Below are 19,714 nucleotides of genomic sequence, written 5' to 3' on the forward strand. Positions count from 1 at the left end.
TCTATTGATCTATATTTCACTTTGACCTCAGCAAACTAATGCTGAATAATGCTTATATCTTTAAGGAACTGTGTAGCTTGTCTGAAAATAAGATCATAGTTAATTTCCTTCTTGTATAAATTATTTTAAAACAAATGCAAGTGACTCTAACAGATTAAAATACAATTTCTCAATTTGCCACAGCTATAAAACTGGGATAATGATAGCAATAGTTTATTAAGTTGACTTTAGAAATTACTTATAAAGAGACTGCAAAAAATAAAAATGGAAATCAGAAAAGAAAAACCAAAAATGGTCCAGTCATTTCTCATCCTCTTTCACACTAGGACTCACACCTGCCTCCAGGGTACCTGCTATAGAAATTAAATTTCCATCTACCACATTCTCCACCTAAAATTTTTGCCCTCCACCAAATGACAAGCCTTGCTACCACATTTGGATCTGTCTCTAGGAGCAAGATAAAATGGTGAACTAATTCTCCATTAGAGTCTAGGCTCTGAGGAAGGCACTGGAAAGACTCAGGGGAAACCCATGCAAATCCCATCCTCCTGAGCTGTCAGTTTCACATCCTTGACTATAGTTAAGATCTACTCTATCAAGTAAAACATCATTAGCTACATCATTAGCTACAAGAAATTATTGAAATTTAACTTAAGCAAAATTTAAAATTTAGTGTATCAGTCATACTCGCCATATTTCTGGTGCTAAATAGCCACATGTGCTAATGGCTATCTTATTAGAGAGCACAGACAGGGAACATTTCTATCACTGCAAAAGGTTCTGTAAGATAGTACTACTCTAGATGTCTAGTGCCTATGAATGGACTGGGTTTTTCAAAGGACAGGTGTTATGGTTTGATTATGAGGTGTCCCCAAAAAACTCATGTGTGAGACAATACAAGAAGAAGAAATTATTGGATTATGAGAATCTTCACTCACTCAGTGAATTAATCCCCTGACAGGGATTAACTGAGTGGTAATTGAAGTGGCAGGGTATGGCTTGTGGAGGTAGGAATTGAGGGTGTGGCATTGGGGTATATATTTGCATCTGGCAAGTGGAAACTTCTCTCTCTGCTTCCCGATCACCATGCGAGCAGTTTCCCTCTGGCACACTCAGTCATCATGATGTTCTGCCTCACCTCGAGCCCCAGTGAATGGAGCTGACCTTCTATAGACTAAGATTTCTGAAACCATAAGCCCTAAACAAAACTTTCCTCACCTGCAATTTTTCTGGTAGGGCTTTTTAGTCACAGCAGTGAAAAAGCTGACTAAAACAACAGGTCATTAGAGCACCCAAAGCAATTACATAATGAAAGGAACTCAGTTCCTTAATGTCTTCTTGGAACCAAATATCCCATGTGATGTTTTATCTTGGTTGTCAACCTGACTGAATGAAAAGATATCTATGTTTTAAAAAGTCCCCAAGAGGTGCCTACATCGTTGAATTAGCCCAGACTTCCAATAAACTCCTTTCTTGTGAGCCAAGATGCTCTCAATAACCGGCTACTTTATCTGCAGGAATCTGTCCACTATGGCCAGATTGATCACCGTTTTTATTACCGTACCTGTTTATGCAAAATTAGAAGAATCCTGCTCACTTCTATGTGATGTTTAGGTAGAATAGAGGGGCTCCTAGGGCAGGGTTCTTGGGACCTCTCTACTGACCCATTTGCCCTGTTACTGAGACTGAATCTGGTGACATCTGCCAGGATGAAGATATCTGAAGCTCCCCCGCCCCCAGGAACATCACCATCCCTTCTTTCTACTTGACTTCCAATGTCAAACCAATCCCCATTCTTATTCTGCAGTCCTTATCCTTGACTCACCCATCTGTTTATTTTGGATACCGTTCAAGTTTTAGTTTTCCTCAGAAGGATCTTCAGTCCAAAGGTAAGTCTTATATTCATCATGCCTTAAAATTGCTGTTGGCCAGCCATGATGTAGCTGTGCCTGTACACATTTGGTCAAAGCTCTTCATGTTGTCATTACTTCAGTTAAGTGATGTGCATTGGTTTATAAGCATTGAGTTGAATTGCCCTTTAAAACGTCTTCAGGAAGATTGCATACTATGATCCAACACGAATATATACAGTGAAGGAAATGGAAACTGCAGTGGGACATAAATTTGATCTAAGTAAAACAAAAATTTTCTGGGAGTGGTGGTGTGAATCTATAATTTCAGCTACTCAGAAGTCTAAGGCAGAATGATCACAAGTTCAAGGTAGCAAGACCCTGTCTCAAAATAAAAATAAAGAAGGGTAGGGGTATAGCTCAGTGGCAGCATGCATGAAGTCCTTGATTCAATCCTCAGCACCAAAAGAAAAGAAAGTTTTCCACAACTAGATGAATCTATATAATTTCATTGCTGAGATATGGAGAAAAGAATTGACAATTGTACCAACACACATTAAAAAGGACAAATTACCAAATCCACTACAATGGATGAAGGGACTATCAAAGCAATGAGAAGCTGATGTGGCAGACTGGTGAATCAAGCAAAACTATCAAACAGCATTTTGTCAAAAAATTGGAACAGGAACCACTTAATTTCTCACACAAGTGATTTAATTGAGACAAACATGAAACTGGATTTAGTCAAATAGGAAATCCTAATACAATCCTAGCATTATTTGGCTTGCCTTGAAATTACACTATCAATGTTATAAAATCAAGAAAGATTTATAGAAATTGCTTGTCACTGTGATGACATGCAAAATTGTCAATGGCTGGATTGATTCTATGTTTAATTTTAAACCAAAAAAAATTAAGAATAAGATATTTTCCAAAAAATGTTAATGTGCATTTACCCTTCTCCTCAAAAAAAAGATGCCTAACAACAGTGGAGATGGAGGACTGACTAAATTCCACCAATGAAGACAAGAAGCACTAAGGAAACCATCAACTGTATTAGTTTTTAACTCTTTGACATGTGTCTAAACCATTCAAGAATAAGCTTCCTGATAATGGGGTAAGAAGCTTCTTATTCCTGGTGGACTAAACAAACTGCAAGTTTATAGTGTTTTCATTTACAGATCATTTTGTGATTATTTAAGGAAAGAATCGAAGTCATGATCACTATCTGAAAATGTCTGTCTGTATTTTCCAATAAGAACAAATAAAGTAAACAAACTTTTGCTTTACCAAAATCAAATTTATGTCCCATTGGTATTTGCATTTCTTTCTATGTATTCAATAGTTTTCCATATTAGTCTTTTCACTTTACCTAAGTATACATAAGGAGAGAAGGATTTTCCTAATTTAGCTTGTTCAATGGCAATGAATGTGATGATCAATTTTGGCCATGGTGGCATACTGGAAGAAAATCTTAGAGGAAATGTGGCACATCCTTTAAGAAATGCTTCATCCAGGCTTTTGATGGCATAAAAAAAATGATATTGGAAAGAAAAACATGGGTATTGGTGGATCTGAGTTAAACGTGATTTTGAAGAGTCAGACCATGAATAGGAAGTTGTAAGAATACTTTAACCAATCCATTTAATTTGTATTTTTCTTATTAAAGGGTATAGTGATAAATGATTTTTTTAAAGTCTATGTTCAATACCTCTAAAAAGACTCTTCAATATGCTTAAGATAAAAGATTTTATCTCAGATGGAAGCATTGTGCCATGGCTTAAGTTGTAGCATTTTATCTTTCTTAGTAGTATATAAAATAATGGTGCATCTTACAATCCGTGGCACCTTCAATTTGATGAAATTCAATACATTTTTTGGCTCATTGATTTTTTAGTTAGCTGTAACAGTTTGGACAGCCATAAGTATGTATAATAAAACAGCCATTTTCACTGGTTGAAATTAAACTCCAAATTCTCAGTCCTAACTTTCCTGAGTCATTTAGCTTTTCTAGAAACTATGTAACCTCCATGCTTAGGATTTTTTTTTTTTTTTTGAGACTCTCCTTAAAGAATAAAAAAGGAGGCGAATGTTTGGTAAGCCCTTTACATTTGACACCAATATCCCCAAATAATTAATATTTTTTCCCTATATTCAAGAGGCATTTTGGAGTATGTTAACTAATGTTCCAGATACTATATTAGGCATATCTCAAAAGCTTAGTTTTGATATAGTTTTGTTCTTTTTGGCCCCTAATTGACCATTACTAAAAATATTAAACCTCATGTTGTTTAATTAGAGATACACATTTTTATAGTTTTGCAATCTGTGTAAAAAATATAATCATGTGAAGGCCTAACAAAATGTAGCCGTCTCTCATTGAATGTCATGGTGCTCACAGAAACAGCCTGCTGACAAGCATGGTAAACTATTTTTAGCACATCACCTTTTTAGAACATTTGTGTTTGTTAATTATGACCATTTGGAGCTCACAGATGGTATATGAAATTGTAGTGTTCTGTTTTAGATAATGAGGGTGGTGGTATAATAAATAAATCATTGTGAAATCAAAGGACATAGTTGGTACATAGCATGGTGTGTTGGTTATTTATGACCCACAGTACCTTGGTTTCTAGCCACTGCTCCATCTGCCACTCTGACTTCAACATGTTACCTCTCTACTTACTATCTTTAATGTCCCATCAAACCTGAGATCCAGCTTGGATTCAAAGGCTCCATGGTCAGATACAAATTTACCAAATAAAATTATTTCCCACAGCTCTCAATGAGCAACTTCTCCTCCAGTTGGAACATTCTTCACTTTGGTTCCCTGAGCCTTCTGCTCATTGCCAATCAGACTCCTGCTGATGATCTCACCACATATAATGCCTCTTTTCTTCCCTTCTTAGACTTCAGCACCTCCTAAAGCCTGTGCTAACTTTACCAATTACTATTATATTTCCCCCTGAATTCCAAGTGTATACAGAGAGTGCTACACAGTTTTAAAATAATCATTCTTTGACTATGTCATCAAGTAGGTCTTAACTCAAGATGGCAAGGTTGCAAGCAACAGAGAGCCTGACATGTTCTTCTTTGACTTTCCCCACCACACCAAACCAAAATGCAGGAAGAATGGGTAGTTAATAAACACCTGCTGAGTGTATGATTGATATACAGATGATTTACAGCAAAATGACCTGAAAATAACATTTGCAAGATAATTTTCTTAAAAGTAGAAGAAGCTGAGTCTAGCAGCTGGCGTAGAATGTAACGAGAATCTCTCATGAGTTTGTCATTCTGTAAGCTGTCAAGGACCTCTTCAAGTTTCATGTCACAGGAACCTAAAGTTTCAGGGCTCACACCACCAATTTTATAGTTGGGGCTTTGCAATCAAAGTGATATCTTGTAGCCAAAGGTACAGATCTATTTTTCAGGAACCATCAGCAATTTGTTTAAAAAAAAAAAAATCCAGGGTCCCATTCATCTTGATTCAATTATTTGGCACAGTGTTCCAGTTGTTATTTACTTATCACTTTGGTATTCCTACCTCTGAAATGAATATAAATCTCAGGAAAATGGTATACAGCTATATAATAAGATTTTTTTAAAGTTACTTGAAAACAAATTTTAGGAGGTTGGATCAGCTATGAAGTGATTTACATTTAATTTAGAAACAAAAGTTTTATATCAAGAGACAGAGAAAGAGAGGGGGCGGGATAAAGAACACAAGCTAAAGAATATTCAGAAATTCTACCAGTGAGATGGAAGTTAACTTACAAATTACATCTAGCATCATTTTTCACATTGTGCCTTGACATATTATCTATGACTTGGAGCCACATAGTCTTTTTTTGCATATATGCAGTCTTAGTGTGATAAATTCAATTATTTCTTCAGTGACAACCACTTATTTTGAACCTGAAATAAAAATCTATGCACAATACTGTAACAATGGAGATAAGATCACAGTGGACAGTTCAGATTTGACAGCTGAAGTGGCAATGAAAGTCAGCTTAGCTTCCAATTTCCACAGCTCTGTTGCCCTGATGATTTTTAATGCCTCAAATCACAACAGTACTGCCAGATACCTGACTTTCTAGAAAAGTTGTTGGTAACTGAACACTGGCTATCCAAAAGCACATCCTTCTCCATCATATACTCTCTTCCCCAATCCTGACTTGCATGGTACCTGTTTTTCCAAACAGTGTAGGCATCCCTGAATTCAAGTGATTTTTTTTAATTTCTAAGAATACATTCCACACTGTCAGTACAGTGCTGAAAAAATTGGAATCATAAAATGCATACTTGGTGGTTGATTGTTTTTTTTAAAGAAATTAATTAATTGTGTGTTTAGAAAAATAGAGAATAATGTACTACTGGAAATCTAATTACTATCTCCTTTCCCCCACCCAGAATTCACCAGAATATTAATTTATTTGAGAATTTTGAGATTCTTCAACTCAGAGACTTTATATAATGATGGATATACATAAAATTTTAATATAAATTTCTTTTATATTTATTAATTCCTGTCTCCCCACCCTTTTTCCTCACATTAATTTTTTTTTCTATGCATACAAATTTTGGTAGACTCTTCTTGACATTTATGCATTTATTCAACCTTCAAGGGACAATTAGGGGCCCCTTAGTCCTAGGGTCTATGTGTGGCATTGAAGATACAAATTGATAAGGCACAAAGTTTCTAAGTATATAAAATAGCACAGGAAAGAGTTTTATTCAGTGGTATGAAGACAGAACTGCTGCTACAGAAAACTGACATTGTGCAGCAGCATGATGAGAAGTCAGGACTAGCTAAAGTGCTACCATTTCCCATTGTCTCCCATTTCAGCAAATATTTTTTCCATATCCCTCCTGTAATTCTTTAGAAGACAAAGGATTCTGTAAATGGAATAATAGGTGTGGAAGTACCATGGATAATTGTGTCCTAATAGAGGTTTCCCTTTCTATGAGATTTCTGATGATTGAGCACTTGGTATGCGGTTTGTTTTCTAATTACAATCAATCATTTCCTCCTTGAAGTCATTCTGGTAACACATCTCTGCCACTATTTTTAGATCTATGACAAATTGTATATTCAGTACTAATTCAGAAATGTTTTTCATTCAATAGCTCTCGTCAAATACTGCTTTAAAGGAGATACAAATAGTCGTGTGATTCCAAGGGTTGACTCTACTTCAAACAGAAAGGCAGTTAAGTCCATTAGACCAGTTAACTTCTCAAGGATGCCATGAGCTGATCTCACACCTACATAAAGAAATCATTTACTATAGTTGGGAATGGACCCCATATCCCCAAAATATCTCCCTATACAGTCATTTATTCCTGAATTTTCTTAAACAAAAAATGGTCTTGAAAAGATGGTGGAATGAGATGGACATCATTACCCTAAGTACACATATGAAGACATGAATGGTGTGAATATACTTTGTATACAAACAGAGATATGAAAAATTGTGCTCTATATGTGTAATATGAATTGTAATGCATTCTGTTGTCGTATAAAACAAATTAGAATAAAAAATGAATTTTTTAAAAAGATGGTCTTGTTTCTAAATTGTAGTTCAAATAGAAGCAGTCCTAGAAAAGCTCATATATAGTCCTCAATTCATACCAAACGAAAAATAACTAACATCAACAGACTTGAACTCTTTCCTAAGAAAAGTCAACCTGTTACATAGGTCAGTATAAGAACCTAGAAGAATTCATCATATAAGAAGGGAAGGACACAGATAAGCACTTGGGAGGAGCTAAAGATAAATTTCCTCTTATCTGCAGTTTTGGAAAGAATCAATGCTGAGTTGGGGCTTGGCAGGTCTTTTCCCCAATGTTTGCCATATTAAATTCCATCCTAGTGTCAGTTCCTGAGTTCCAGTAAGAAAGGATTTGAATTTGCATTCAAACTGCACAAATAATCAAATCTTTATAAAACCACAGTGGGCTCTCTCTGTTTTTAAAGCAAGTGTTTAGTAAAGTTTTTCAAGTTCAATTCATGATGCCAACTCAACTATTTCCGACTCAATCATCTTTTTTTGCTCTCTTGGAAGAGAAGAAACCAAGCCTCCTCAGATGGTTTTGAATTCCACTGATTCAGGCTGGCCTTCCAAGCAGTTAAGGCACTATGTATTGAAGGAATGAGTAGGTGAAAGAACAAAGAAACCAGAGAACAGGAAAAGGAGTGGAAGCTACTGTGTAAGGTTCTGAGTGCAGTAAAGTCATCTCCATAGATGACTAGTGCTATACTAGGCTCTCCGTGGACTTGAACTTCCTGTCTTTATGCCAGATCCTTTTGCTTTGTAAGACATACCATGAGGTCGAAAATGCTCGGAAGGGGTGATGACAGTTGCATTAAAAAGTGGCACTTTCATATCTGCCTCCATTAATGGCACAAGTGTGCACATAGGGTGACGATGGCATGGAACATGTTTCTCAGCCTTCCTGTTCATCCCTGAGGCTGACGGGGAATGATTGTGTGGTGGTGTAAGACATTATCTGAAGAGCACTTATGTTTCATTGTGTTTACCTTTATTGGCTTAGGGAAAGTGGAAGGGTTGCCTTTATGTGGTACTTTGTGGTAAGAACTCTCATTTCCCAAAATATACGTGTGTGTCTTTCAATCAGAGGACTTCCAGCTGTGCTAGTGGCACCGCTCTGTGTGGTTTACCCTTGGATGTGTCACAGGAGAAATCAGAGGTCATACTCCCTGTATAATAAAAAGCAGTCCTGCCTCTGAGGTTTATTCTACACAGGCAGAATAAAGAGGGGATTTGATAGAACCACAGTCAAAATATTCAAGCAAAACAATTACTCTTCAAGATAAGGAAATGTTTCCTTAAATAATGAGGCTTTATAAGGGCCATTTAAATAACCCTATAGTGCTGGGGATGTAGCTCAGTGGTAGAGTCCTTGCCTTGCTTGTGTGAGACCCTGGGTCTTATCCCCAGAACTGCAAAATAAATAAATATAGAGCCCTAACAGTATTTCTGAATGAGACCTTGCTATGGTTTGGATATGGGATGTCACCCAACTGTTCCTGTGTTAATGCAAGAATACTCAGAGGTGAAATGATTAGATTGTGAGAGCTGTAACCTAATGAGTCCATCCTAGTATGAATGGATTAACTAGCAGTTGGGTTGTGGCTGGAGGAGGTGGGTCACAGGGGGCATGCCCAGGAAGGGTGCATCTTCCCTGAGATACCCTCTCCCTTTCTCTTTGCTTGGTTGTCACTATAAATAGAACAACCTCTTTCTGCCATGATGTGCTGATTCACCACGGGCCCAGAGCAATGTACTTAGCCAACCATGGACTAGACCTCTGGAACCAAAAGCCAAGATAAACGTTTCCTCCTCTAAGTTGTTTCCTTGTCAGGCATTTTGGTCACAGTGATACAAAGCTAACACTGACCTTTTAACAAGTTTCAGGGAAGGAGGTTAATTTTTAAATTAAAGAAAATTCACAGTTAATTAAAAACAATGAGATCAAATGTTGAAACTCACTTATAAAGCAGAAAAAAGAAAAGAAAAGAAAAAAAGCATTAACTGAAGAAACAGATCCTTGAGTACCAAGCAACATAGGATTCTTTTTGGTTCTAATTTACCTGAAGAATCTTTTTGCTATCACTTAGAAGCCTTTCATGTAGTTGAAAATCAATCTCTCACACTCCCTTGAACCATTTTGTTGATTTTTGACATCTCACATATGCAAAAATCATTTACTCAAAATGACTAGAGAAGTGGAAAAATTAGAGTTTCATGGTTTACGGAATGAAATTTATACAGATTTTACAGCTTTGCTTTTAAAGAAAGGAAAATGTTTTCTGCAGTTAAAAAATCATTCCAACAGATGGGTCTATCTCCTCTATTTTTATTTCTATTTGGCTTACGGGTGAAGTACCCTGGACATAGTTATAAATTTAAAATCAGAGGAACTGCTGAGGGGAGGGGTTTTTCCTGACTATAAAATACAATGAGGACACAGCTGCAGTGTCTAGAAATTGAGGGACTCTAAAACTATAAAAATAATACTGCTTCCTGTTCCTTGTTTCAAGATCAGCTTGGAAATGAGAGCTAAGTTCTATCTGGTTTTCCATTATTTATAATGATTAATCTAAAGGCCACTTTCCCAGGAGAGTAATTAGCCAGTCAATTTCTCAGTGTGAATCCAGCATCCCTGATTAAGTGTAACTTTACAATTAGAAGTGGCCAAACATTCAATAAAACAGAGGACAAGGTATCTTTTTGAACTGGGGACAGTTGGTGGAAGAGGCAGAAATCTAACAGGAATAACTGATCCCACTCCATTGAGAAGAGTTCTTGGGGCAAGTCAGAATCACATTAAATGTGAGTCAACACTGAAATTCTACCTACTTCTCTTTGTATATATATTTGTTAGGTTTTATTTTTGTTTGGTTGACTTGGGGGGGGGGCGGTATTTGGTTTTAGTACTGGGGATTGAACCCAGGGGTGCTCTACCACTGCTCTACTTTCATTCTGTGACAGGGACTTGCTAATTGCCCAGGCTGGCCTCCAACTTGTGATCCTTCTGCCTCTGCCTCCCGAGTTCCTGGGATTACAGTTGTGCACCACCATGCCTAGCATATGTGTTTTGCCTGCTACTTGCTCAACTTGTAACTATCTAACTTGCACATTTTCTTTAGCAGGTCCTAAATTGTTAGCTGACTCTTGTCTGACATCTAATATATTTAAGGATTACTTACCCTTCCCCACCATCTTCCAGTCATCCCCAACATACTAGTGTCAGGGACAAGGCTCTGAATACCTGATTTCAGAACATACTAATCCTCTGATAAAATTTCATAAGAACTAATTTCTCAGAAGCCACAGTCTCGAGCATTATCTCTTTAGCATTGTATCCAATGCATTGTTGTCCTGGATCTTACCTACTCTTCCAATTTGAACTCCTTTTGCTTCCTTTTGTCTGCTTTATATTCTAGAAATACTAAGAGGAATTGTGGTAGTAGTAGAAATAGTTGTAATAACATCTGTGGTAGTGACCATCTATTGGGCATCAATTACACAAGAGATCAAGGGTCATATACTTTATCTCATCTAATCCCCCTAATAGTACCACAGGGTAGATATAATCATTTCTGCTTTATAGCCAAAAGAAGTGAGGCTCTGAAATAGTAAGTAGCTTCTTGAAAAATACACAGTGAATAGGTAGCAGAGGTGCGTTTCTTAATCTCTTGCAATGTGACATGCTATTTTTTGCCTATAGGTCTTGTCGAATTTTCTTCTATCTTACCTTAATGCCATTCATTGCTTTTTTTTTTCCATTGTTAAAAATTCCGAGTGTTCATTCTTCCAATCCCCAGCAGTGCCGAAAAAAAATCTAGTTATTCTTTAGAACTTTCTCTGTGAAGTCTTCTCTGACCTATAACCTACCTCCCCAGGAAAAGATAATCAGTTTTCTTCAAGTCTTTCCATTTTTATGTCTCACACACACACACACACACAATTATTCTACTCATGATAGCAAAAGAATGTAAAGAAACCTTGGAGGAGATAGATATGATTACTGTCTTAATTGTGCGTATGGTTTATGGTTTTATATATATATATATATATATATATATATATATATATATATGTCAAAACATCAAATTGTGTAATTTAAATCTGCACAATTTATCACCCATTATATCTCAGCTAAGCTGTAAATAATTAATTTTAAGAGATCATCATCATATTAAGGATAAAAATAACATTTTTTTAAGCCTTTGTTATTTATAACATGCATAAAAGCAAATGTTTGCTTTGTGTTTGAACATGATACACATTGTTTACTTCAAATTTACCACATGAGGTAAAGGTGATTTATTAATGAATCCAGTGTTTCATGTTCGCTTTGAGAGATAAATGAAAATGTTTAATGTGGATTGAAGTACATTTAGCTACTGCATCAAACAATAGAAAAAAATTGTTTTCAGAACTTGATATTGTAGATCTCTACATTGACTTTTCTGAAAGTAATTAACTAGCTTATTTTTATACATATTACATTTACTTCTAAATATAATACCTGGATGACTGAGTGACTGAGTCATGAGTTCTACCATCAAAATATTACCAGTGACTATTTCTCACCACCTCCATGGACCCCACTCTGCTCACATCATCATTATCTGTCCTTTGGGTTATTACAGAAGTCTTCCACTCACTCACCTCCTAGTGTCCCTGCCCCTCCCCCCCTCCTTTTCAATGTTGGGGATAGAACCTAGAACCGTGGGCCTTGCATGTCCTGGAAAAGTGCTCTATCACTGGGGTACCCGCCCCACCCCATACCCTATTCTTCAAACAGCCCCAAGCACCTTAGGCATTCCTTTTCTCAAGACTCTCCAATGTTCTTCCAATGGCCTTCGAGGCTTTACCATGAGTACCTTCTCATTCAGCCTACTCCAAGCCCACACTCTTGGTCTTGCTCTTACTCAAACCTGTCAGCCACACAGCTTTTGACTTGCTCTGCCTACAAAATTTGTGCCTCTTATACACCCCAGTTTGCAGACTTATCTTCTTTAGGAATGTACCCAAATGTCACCCACCTCCACTCCTCCCCCTATTCTCTGCCTTGTTTTCCTACATATTCGACATTATGTATTTTGCTAGTTTTGTGTATTGGATTAATTTGCATTTATGACTCTAATTGTTGCCCTACATGCATCTGCACCTCTTGCAAACTAATTTGAAGCTTCTCCCATCAACAGGAGGTATCTGTTCCCCTACCCTTGAACCCAGGATGGCCTTGGGTCTTGTTTGCCCAAGAAGCAACAGTGAGTCAGTGTCAAGGTGAAGTGTCAAGAGGCATTGTGTACTTCCACTCTCTCTTGCTTCTCCCCACTGTCTTTGCCATTAAAACAAGCTCAGCCCAGCTTAGACTCAGACTAAGGAACGCTCCCAAGTGAGAAGGACCAAGCCAGCTTTGTGAACCCTTAGATATTGACAAATCAGAAGTGGTTGTTTTAAGCTCTTAGGTTTGGAGTGATTTGCTCTGCAACATTATTGCAACAACAGACAGCACATGTTTTTCTACTTTCTCCTTCAGGTGGAATACAAACTCCAAGGGAGCAAGAATTTGTCTCTGTTTTGTTCCCTGAAGCATCCTCAGGATAGCTTAAGAAATATTCATTGAATCAGATGGCTCAAATAAAGTGAAAGTCATTTTGAGGTGAATATTGAGAATATACCACTTGTAAATCATCATGAATTCCAGAATTTAAATGTTAATGTATCACAAGTGGTATCATTGATAAGTGGTTTATTAGGAATCCAATATATACAGTGTATTAGAAAAATAATTTTAGTTTATAATTCTGCTGTCAATGCAATGACCGATGCTTAGGGAAGATACACCAAATGAAGGATGGATTAATGAACTTTGTTTAACTGATCTGGGCTTGATATGCACAATATTGGGTTATCTGTTGCCATGTAATGAATTACTCCAAATATGGCAGCTAAAAAATAAATATTTATTATCTTATGGTTTCTGAGGGTCAGGAATCTGAGAATAGCTTAAGTGGTTGATTCTGACTCAATCAAGTGTTGAGCAAAGACGCTATCATCTTAAGATTCAACAGGGAAGGACTTTTGTCCATGCTCATTCACACAGTTATCCCCAGACCTCAGGAAATACACTTCCAAACTCACATGGGCTTTCAACATAATTGACAACAGGCTTCCTTCAGAGTGAGTGATACAAGAGAGAGCTAGAAAATGCACCCAAGAAATAAGCCAGAGTCTTTGTATAAACTAATCTCAGCAGTGAAATCCCATCATGCTGTACAGTATTCATTAGAAGAACTCAATAAGTTCAGTCCACATTCAAAGTGAAATAATTGCTCAAGGGCATGATACTAAAAGGTAGAAGGTCACAAGGCTCATTATAGAGGCTGCTTACACATGCACATACAGGTCCTCAAATTCTATTTTGAAAAGGCAAGATTTAAATAATAATTTCCATGTTAATTTTGAAAATATTAAAGTCATAGAAGATGCTATTATTGAATTTAATAATGTAAACCTCAGAACACTGTTTCAAAAAAAAATCTGGAAACTAAATTTCCTTGCATGCCCTGAATCTAGAACAAGTCTCTAATTTAAGGGTGTTCAGAGGAGACAACGTGATTTAAATGAACCAAGTAAAATCTGTTAACACACACAAAAAAAATATTCTCTCTCTAATAACTACACATTCAACATTCAACATTCCTTCATTTAATCTGAAAGACCTGTTTTCAAGAGTCATTTATTTCATCAATTAATTAAGTATCTAATGGTAACTAATTGTGAGAATAAATATATTTTTTTATCTTACACTTTTATATATTCTTATCCTTGCCCTTGAAAGCTTAAAATGTAGGTGCAATATAATGAGTAACAACAAGTGAAGAGGGGCTTCATAAATTATTTTCAGGTAAGCATTCCTTTTCTGCTTAAGAAAATAGATGACTAAAACAGTTATTAAATTTATATCTCAAATAGTTGAAAAATAATTCTGCCATATCACTATCCTTCCCAGAACCATACTGATTGGGATCATGAGAAGTGAAAAATAATTCTTCTAAAATAATATTTCCCTTTCAATTGATTCTTTTTTACAAGAGCAGCAGGCTGTGCTGCACCATGGCTAACAGGTGCTAACTCACAACTGCTCTCCCATTAAAGTCTGCAGGTACACAGGAGGCCAAGGCAGCAAGGCCACTTATTTTTTCTTTCCTTGTTCAGTAAACAAGCAGGGGAAAAAGTCTAAACAAATGCTTATTCATTAAAAAATATATATATTCACAGTGCATTTCTTGTTGGACAAATGTGAGTCTACTCCCACACTGGCATGTAACTTATTGTTCTGATCAAATAACTGAATCAGGATGGAAGCATCACATGCACATATGTCCACGCCCTCTGAAAAACTAACGCAGAATGCAGTGCTGAAAAACACTCTGCAGCAACCCGATCCTCCACTGCAAGCCCGGCATCAAAGGAATAAGGGATCTTTGGCTAAAAGGCCAGGGACACTAGTAGATGGGAAGGGAGTGAGGTCAGAGGGGTGGCAGGTGCCATCATAAAAGGGACTCATACGCACACACACCACACACCACACAAAACCATTTACACATACCATACTACAGACATCATACACACCTCCACCACACACACACACACAACCAGATACCACACCCCCACATACACTATATACAACCACACACATACACACACACACATACACACACCATATACCACACCCCACATACACTACAATCACATACACACACCACACAAACATCACAGCCATCACACACACACTACACACCCCCCACACACACCACAAAACCACATACCCTCCCACACAACCACACAGAATTACACCATATACACACATACACATAACATACCACAGACATCACACATGCCACACCACACACAAAACCATACAAACACCATACTATATACATCACACATACCCCCGCCACACACCACACACAACCACACACACACACACCACACACACATATCGCAGCCATCACACATATACTACACACACCACACAACCACACATCCCCATACCCACAACCACACAGAATTATACCACACATACACTACACACCATACACACACACATATACACACCTTAACCACAGAAATCACACACACCACACATCCCTACACACACACCAGACCCCATGCTCCTCCTCACACACCATACTACACACATCACAGACACACACACCCCCACACACCACACTACTACACACCACACACATATACTCCACATACAGAACCACACAGAATTACACCATACAACACACACACTATACCACAAACATACCCACACACGCACCTCATACACACATTACACATACCACATACCCCATACACAGAATTATACCACACACACACTAACACCACACACACCATACACAGCACACACATACATACACCGTACCACAGACATTACACACACTACACATCCCCCCACACACAACCACACACCACACACACCATACCCAGACATCACAGACACACACCTACATGCACACACCAAATACACACACTGTACATACACACACCACACATACCACGCACCACACCACATACACAGACACACACACACACCACAACATACTCACCCAATGTCTTTCTGGAAAACCAGAATGAGCGAATAATCACATTTATCTCAGAACATGAATGTCTTTATTTCTCCTAAGATGATAGATACAGGAGGCACCCTGTGATTCTCTTCAAAGGACTCCTCTTACTTTTGTAGAATGATTAAAATACTGATTGATACAGCAAATACTGAGAGCTGAGCTAGCTCTCGTGCAACTTTCCAACATCAGCTTAACATAAACCCAACTAAGTGCTTATCCCATGACACAATGGCACAGTTCACCCTCTTGAATTGAACCCTGTGTTACACTGACATCCTTGCTTTAATAGTATAATATCTGAAATTTTCTCCTTACATTTTTAAAGAAATTATCTTGTTCTTTCAGGCAGAACAAGTCCATTTCTTGAGAAAGTAAAATAGAGAAATAAGCTCCTTATTTGTGTAATGAAAGCAAAATTAAAACTACTTTACATCAATTACCTGATCATCATAAATAACTTCCATTTTCTCCCTTATATGTGTAGCATCTATTTTCCAAGATGTCAAATAAAAAAGTAATAAAGTACAAAGAATGCCTACCTTAGAGGAGTTTGTGAAAATGAATGGAATTTAAGTTAGAAGGAATGTAATTAGTTTGCCCAGAATTTGACTAGGCCCACTGAGTTAACCCCATAGTTTTGTTTGTTTGGTTTGGTTTTTTAATTGGGCCACAGACCCATAAACTTCAGGAACACAGTAGTTACTTATAACCTCATAAACAAATTACTTCAAAGGAAGGTCTCCTCCAGTCAAGTGCAATCTTTTGTCTAATGCACATGACCAGGCCACTGGAAAGAATAGTTTTTCATTTCATTTACCAAAAATATCCCTGCTGCAATAAATCAACAAAAATTTGCTGAGTGCCTTGCGTGAAGAAAGCCTCACCTATTGTGCTGGGGATCTGCTTACCTGGATTGTTGAAGTTCTTTCAATTTCACACTGAAACCTGCTTAAAGCACCTAACTCTAAGCTACATGAGCAGAACCTCTGCAGCCCTCAATATATAGGCAGACCAGAATTCCTAAAAACTTCTGCTCTCTCCAACAGCTTTGTCCTACAATTTAATGCTTTTCATTCACCTATCTATCACAGCATAAAAACTGTTAAATTTTATGTTATTATCCTTGACTGTATTAGTTAAAGCATTCCTATGGCTCTCTACATGCTGCCCTTGGATCTCAGGCTTGCAATCTGTTCATTTGCTTGTAAGTTTTAGGCTGAAGAGGGTACAGGACTCCATTTCACACATGAGAAGGCCAGTCTTTGATTCTATAACAGGGGATTTTAACCTGGACTTTGCTAGGTATCCATTCACTTGACATTTTAAGCAAAAGTTGCCAGGGTTGCTGCTGAATAATTTGTCTGGTCTTTGATCCTGATTTCTGGGCCTGGAGCTTCTAAATCCCTTGGAATCTCTCAAGTGAAAGGAGTGTCTTTGTTATTTATAGACTCCCTGGTAACACACTTGTGTTGCTGCTAATGACATGACCCAGGATGGGGGTGAGCCACCAGAAAGACCAACACTACCCTTTGAGCTCCTGACCTCTGGGAGGAGAGAAGAGAGAAAAATGTGTTGAAAAACACAACCGGTGATTCAGTCAATCAGCCTGTGTAATCAAACCCCAATAAACACCATGGACCCCAAGAACCAGGTGAGATTTCTGACTGATGTATACATTGTTACATTGATGGGGGCTGGGAGGCTGGGGTCAGGCATCCTGATTCCCTGGGGAGAGGACAACAGAAACTGAAACTCTACCTTCATGTATCTTCATTTAGTTGATCCTCAATTTTATCTTCTATTTAAAAACATAACTGTAATTGTAAGTAAAATGTTTTCCTGAATTCTATGAATTGTTCTAGTGAACTATCCAACCTGAGTGAGTCGTGGGAATAACCAGATTGGTAGCCAGGTGGACAGAAATGCAGGTAGCCTGTGGACCCCCAAGCTTGTGACTGGCATCCGAAGTAAAGACAGTCTTTGGGGAGCCATTCCCTTAAACCTGTGCAGTCTGAGGCTACAGAATTACATTAGAGTACACTAAGGGTTGGTATCTAATGTTAGATTTTCAAAAGGCTCTTTGACCCAAATACTGACATTAGGAATCATTGTTCTACAGTCCTAAGCAAAGAATTTCACAAATAAAAGCTTTTTAAAAGAGGATCAAGCCAGGCACAGTGGCACACGCCTGTAATCCCAGTGGCTGGGGAGGCTGAGGCAGGAGGATCCCAAGTTCAATGCCAGCCTCAGCGATGGCGAAGTGCTAAGCAACTCGCTGCGATCCTATCTCTAAATAAAATACACAATAGGGCTGGGGATGTGGCTCAGTGGTTGAGTGCCCCAGAGTTCAATCTCCAGTACCTGCCCCACCCTCACCCCTGGCCCTGGTAAAAAAGAGGACCAAGAAAGTCACATTAGCTGTGAAAATGGCCAGTTTAGGTTCACTTACAGAAATGTCTATGTAAACCATCAGATACCTCAGATACTTAAATCCTTTGCTACTCTAAATTTACCAAACCAAAAAAGGAAGCAAGCAAGCAAAGAAGGGAGGGAGGGAGACAGGGAGACACAGAGACAGCTCAATACCTAATTTGTTATTTTCTGTGCCTGAAGTCCCCTTACCCAGTTCCTTCTGCAGCTTCACGCCGTTCACCATTTGTTCAGGCCGTCAACCATGGAATTATCTTTGATTCCTCTATATTCTCATACCCCTGTCTAGAACACCAACAAATCCTTCAAAATGTATCAAAAGCTGATGATCTTCACTTCCTACTGCAGTGGTTCTAGCCTTGTGGTCCATGAACTGCTGGAGTCCCCAAGATCTTATCCAGGGATCACAAGACATTTACTAAAGGGGAATTCCAGCAAAAGAAGACTGTCACTTCAAGGGAAATAAAAACAATTTCAGAACTCAAACACTATTTGACCTTTTAACTCCATTGATATTTGCAGTGATGGTTAAATAAAATTTTAAAAATATAAAAAAGGCATGATGGATAAAAACTATTGTGTCCCAGCACATATTAAGGCAACCATGGTGGGATGGCGCCATCTTAGTCCTTTGCCAGTTTTTTGTTACTATAACAAAAGAACTGGGATTGAGTAATTTATAAAGAACAGGAATTAATTTTCTCACAGTTCTGAAGGCTAGGAAGTCCAAGGTCAAGTTTCTGACACATTTGGTTGGTTATCTGGTAAGATCTGTTTTTCAGCTTCCAAGATGGTGCCACATTGCTGCATCCTCCAAAAGGGAAGTGTGCTGTATCCGCACATAACAGAAGGTGGAAGGGCAAGCAAATTAACACTACTTCATGGGGCTGGGGATGTGGCTCAAGCGGTAGCACGCTTGCCTGGAATGCGTGTGGCCCGGGTTCGATCCTCAGCACCACATACAAACAAAGATGTTGTGTCCGCCAAAAACTAAAAAATAAATATTAAAAAATTCTCTCTCTCTCTCAAAAACACACACACACACACACACTACTTCATAAGACACCTAATCCCATTCACAAGGGAGGAGACCTCATGACCTATCATCTCTGAAAGGTCCCAGCTCTTTTTACCATCACACTAACAACATCTGAATTTTGGAAGGGAGATATTCAAATCATAGCAGATACCTTGTGGACTTGTATTCCTCACTGCCCTACCCTGATGTCAGGGAGGGAATTGAGGGAGA

At 38.0% G+C, this 19,714-nt stretch overlaps 1 long non-coding RNA gene across 1 annotated transcript; it reads left to right on the top strand.

Annotated features, from left to right (window-relative positions):
- Nucleotides 1–2,266: 2,266 nt before the first annotated feature.
- LOC125616124 lies at nt 2,267–19,380 on the top strand. Its single transcript, XR_007346754.1, has 3 exons — nt 2,267–10,207; nt 17,483–17,686; nt 18,755–19,380. It is a non-coding gene; the product is annotated as an uncharacterized LOC125616124 (long non-coding RNA).
- Nucleotides 19,381–19,714: the final 334 nt, after the last annotated feature.

The sequence above is a fragment of the Marmota marmota genome, unplaced genomic scaffold, assembly GCF_001458135.2.
Source record: "Marmota marmota marmota unplaced genomic scaffold, marMar, whole genome shotgun sequence".
NCBI lineage: Eukaryota > Metazoa > Chordata > Mammalia > Rodentia > Sciuridae > Marmota > Marmota marmota.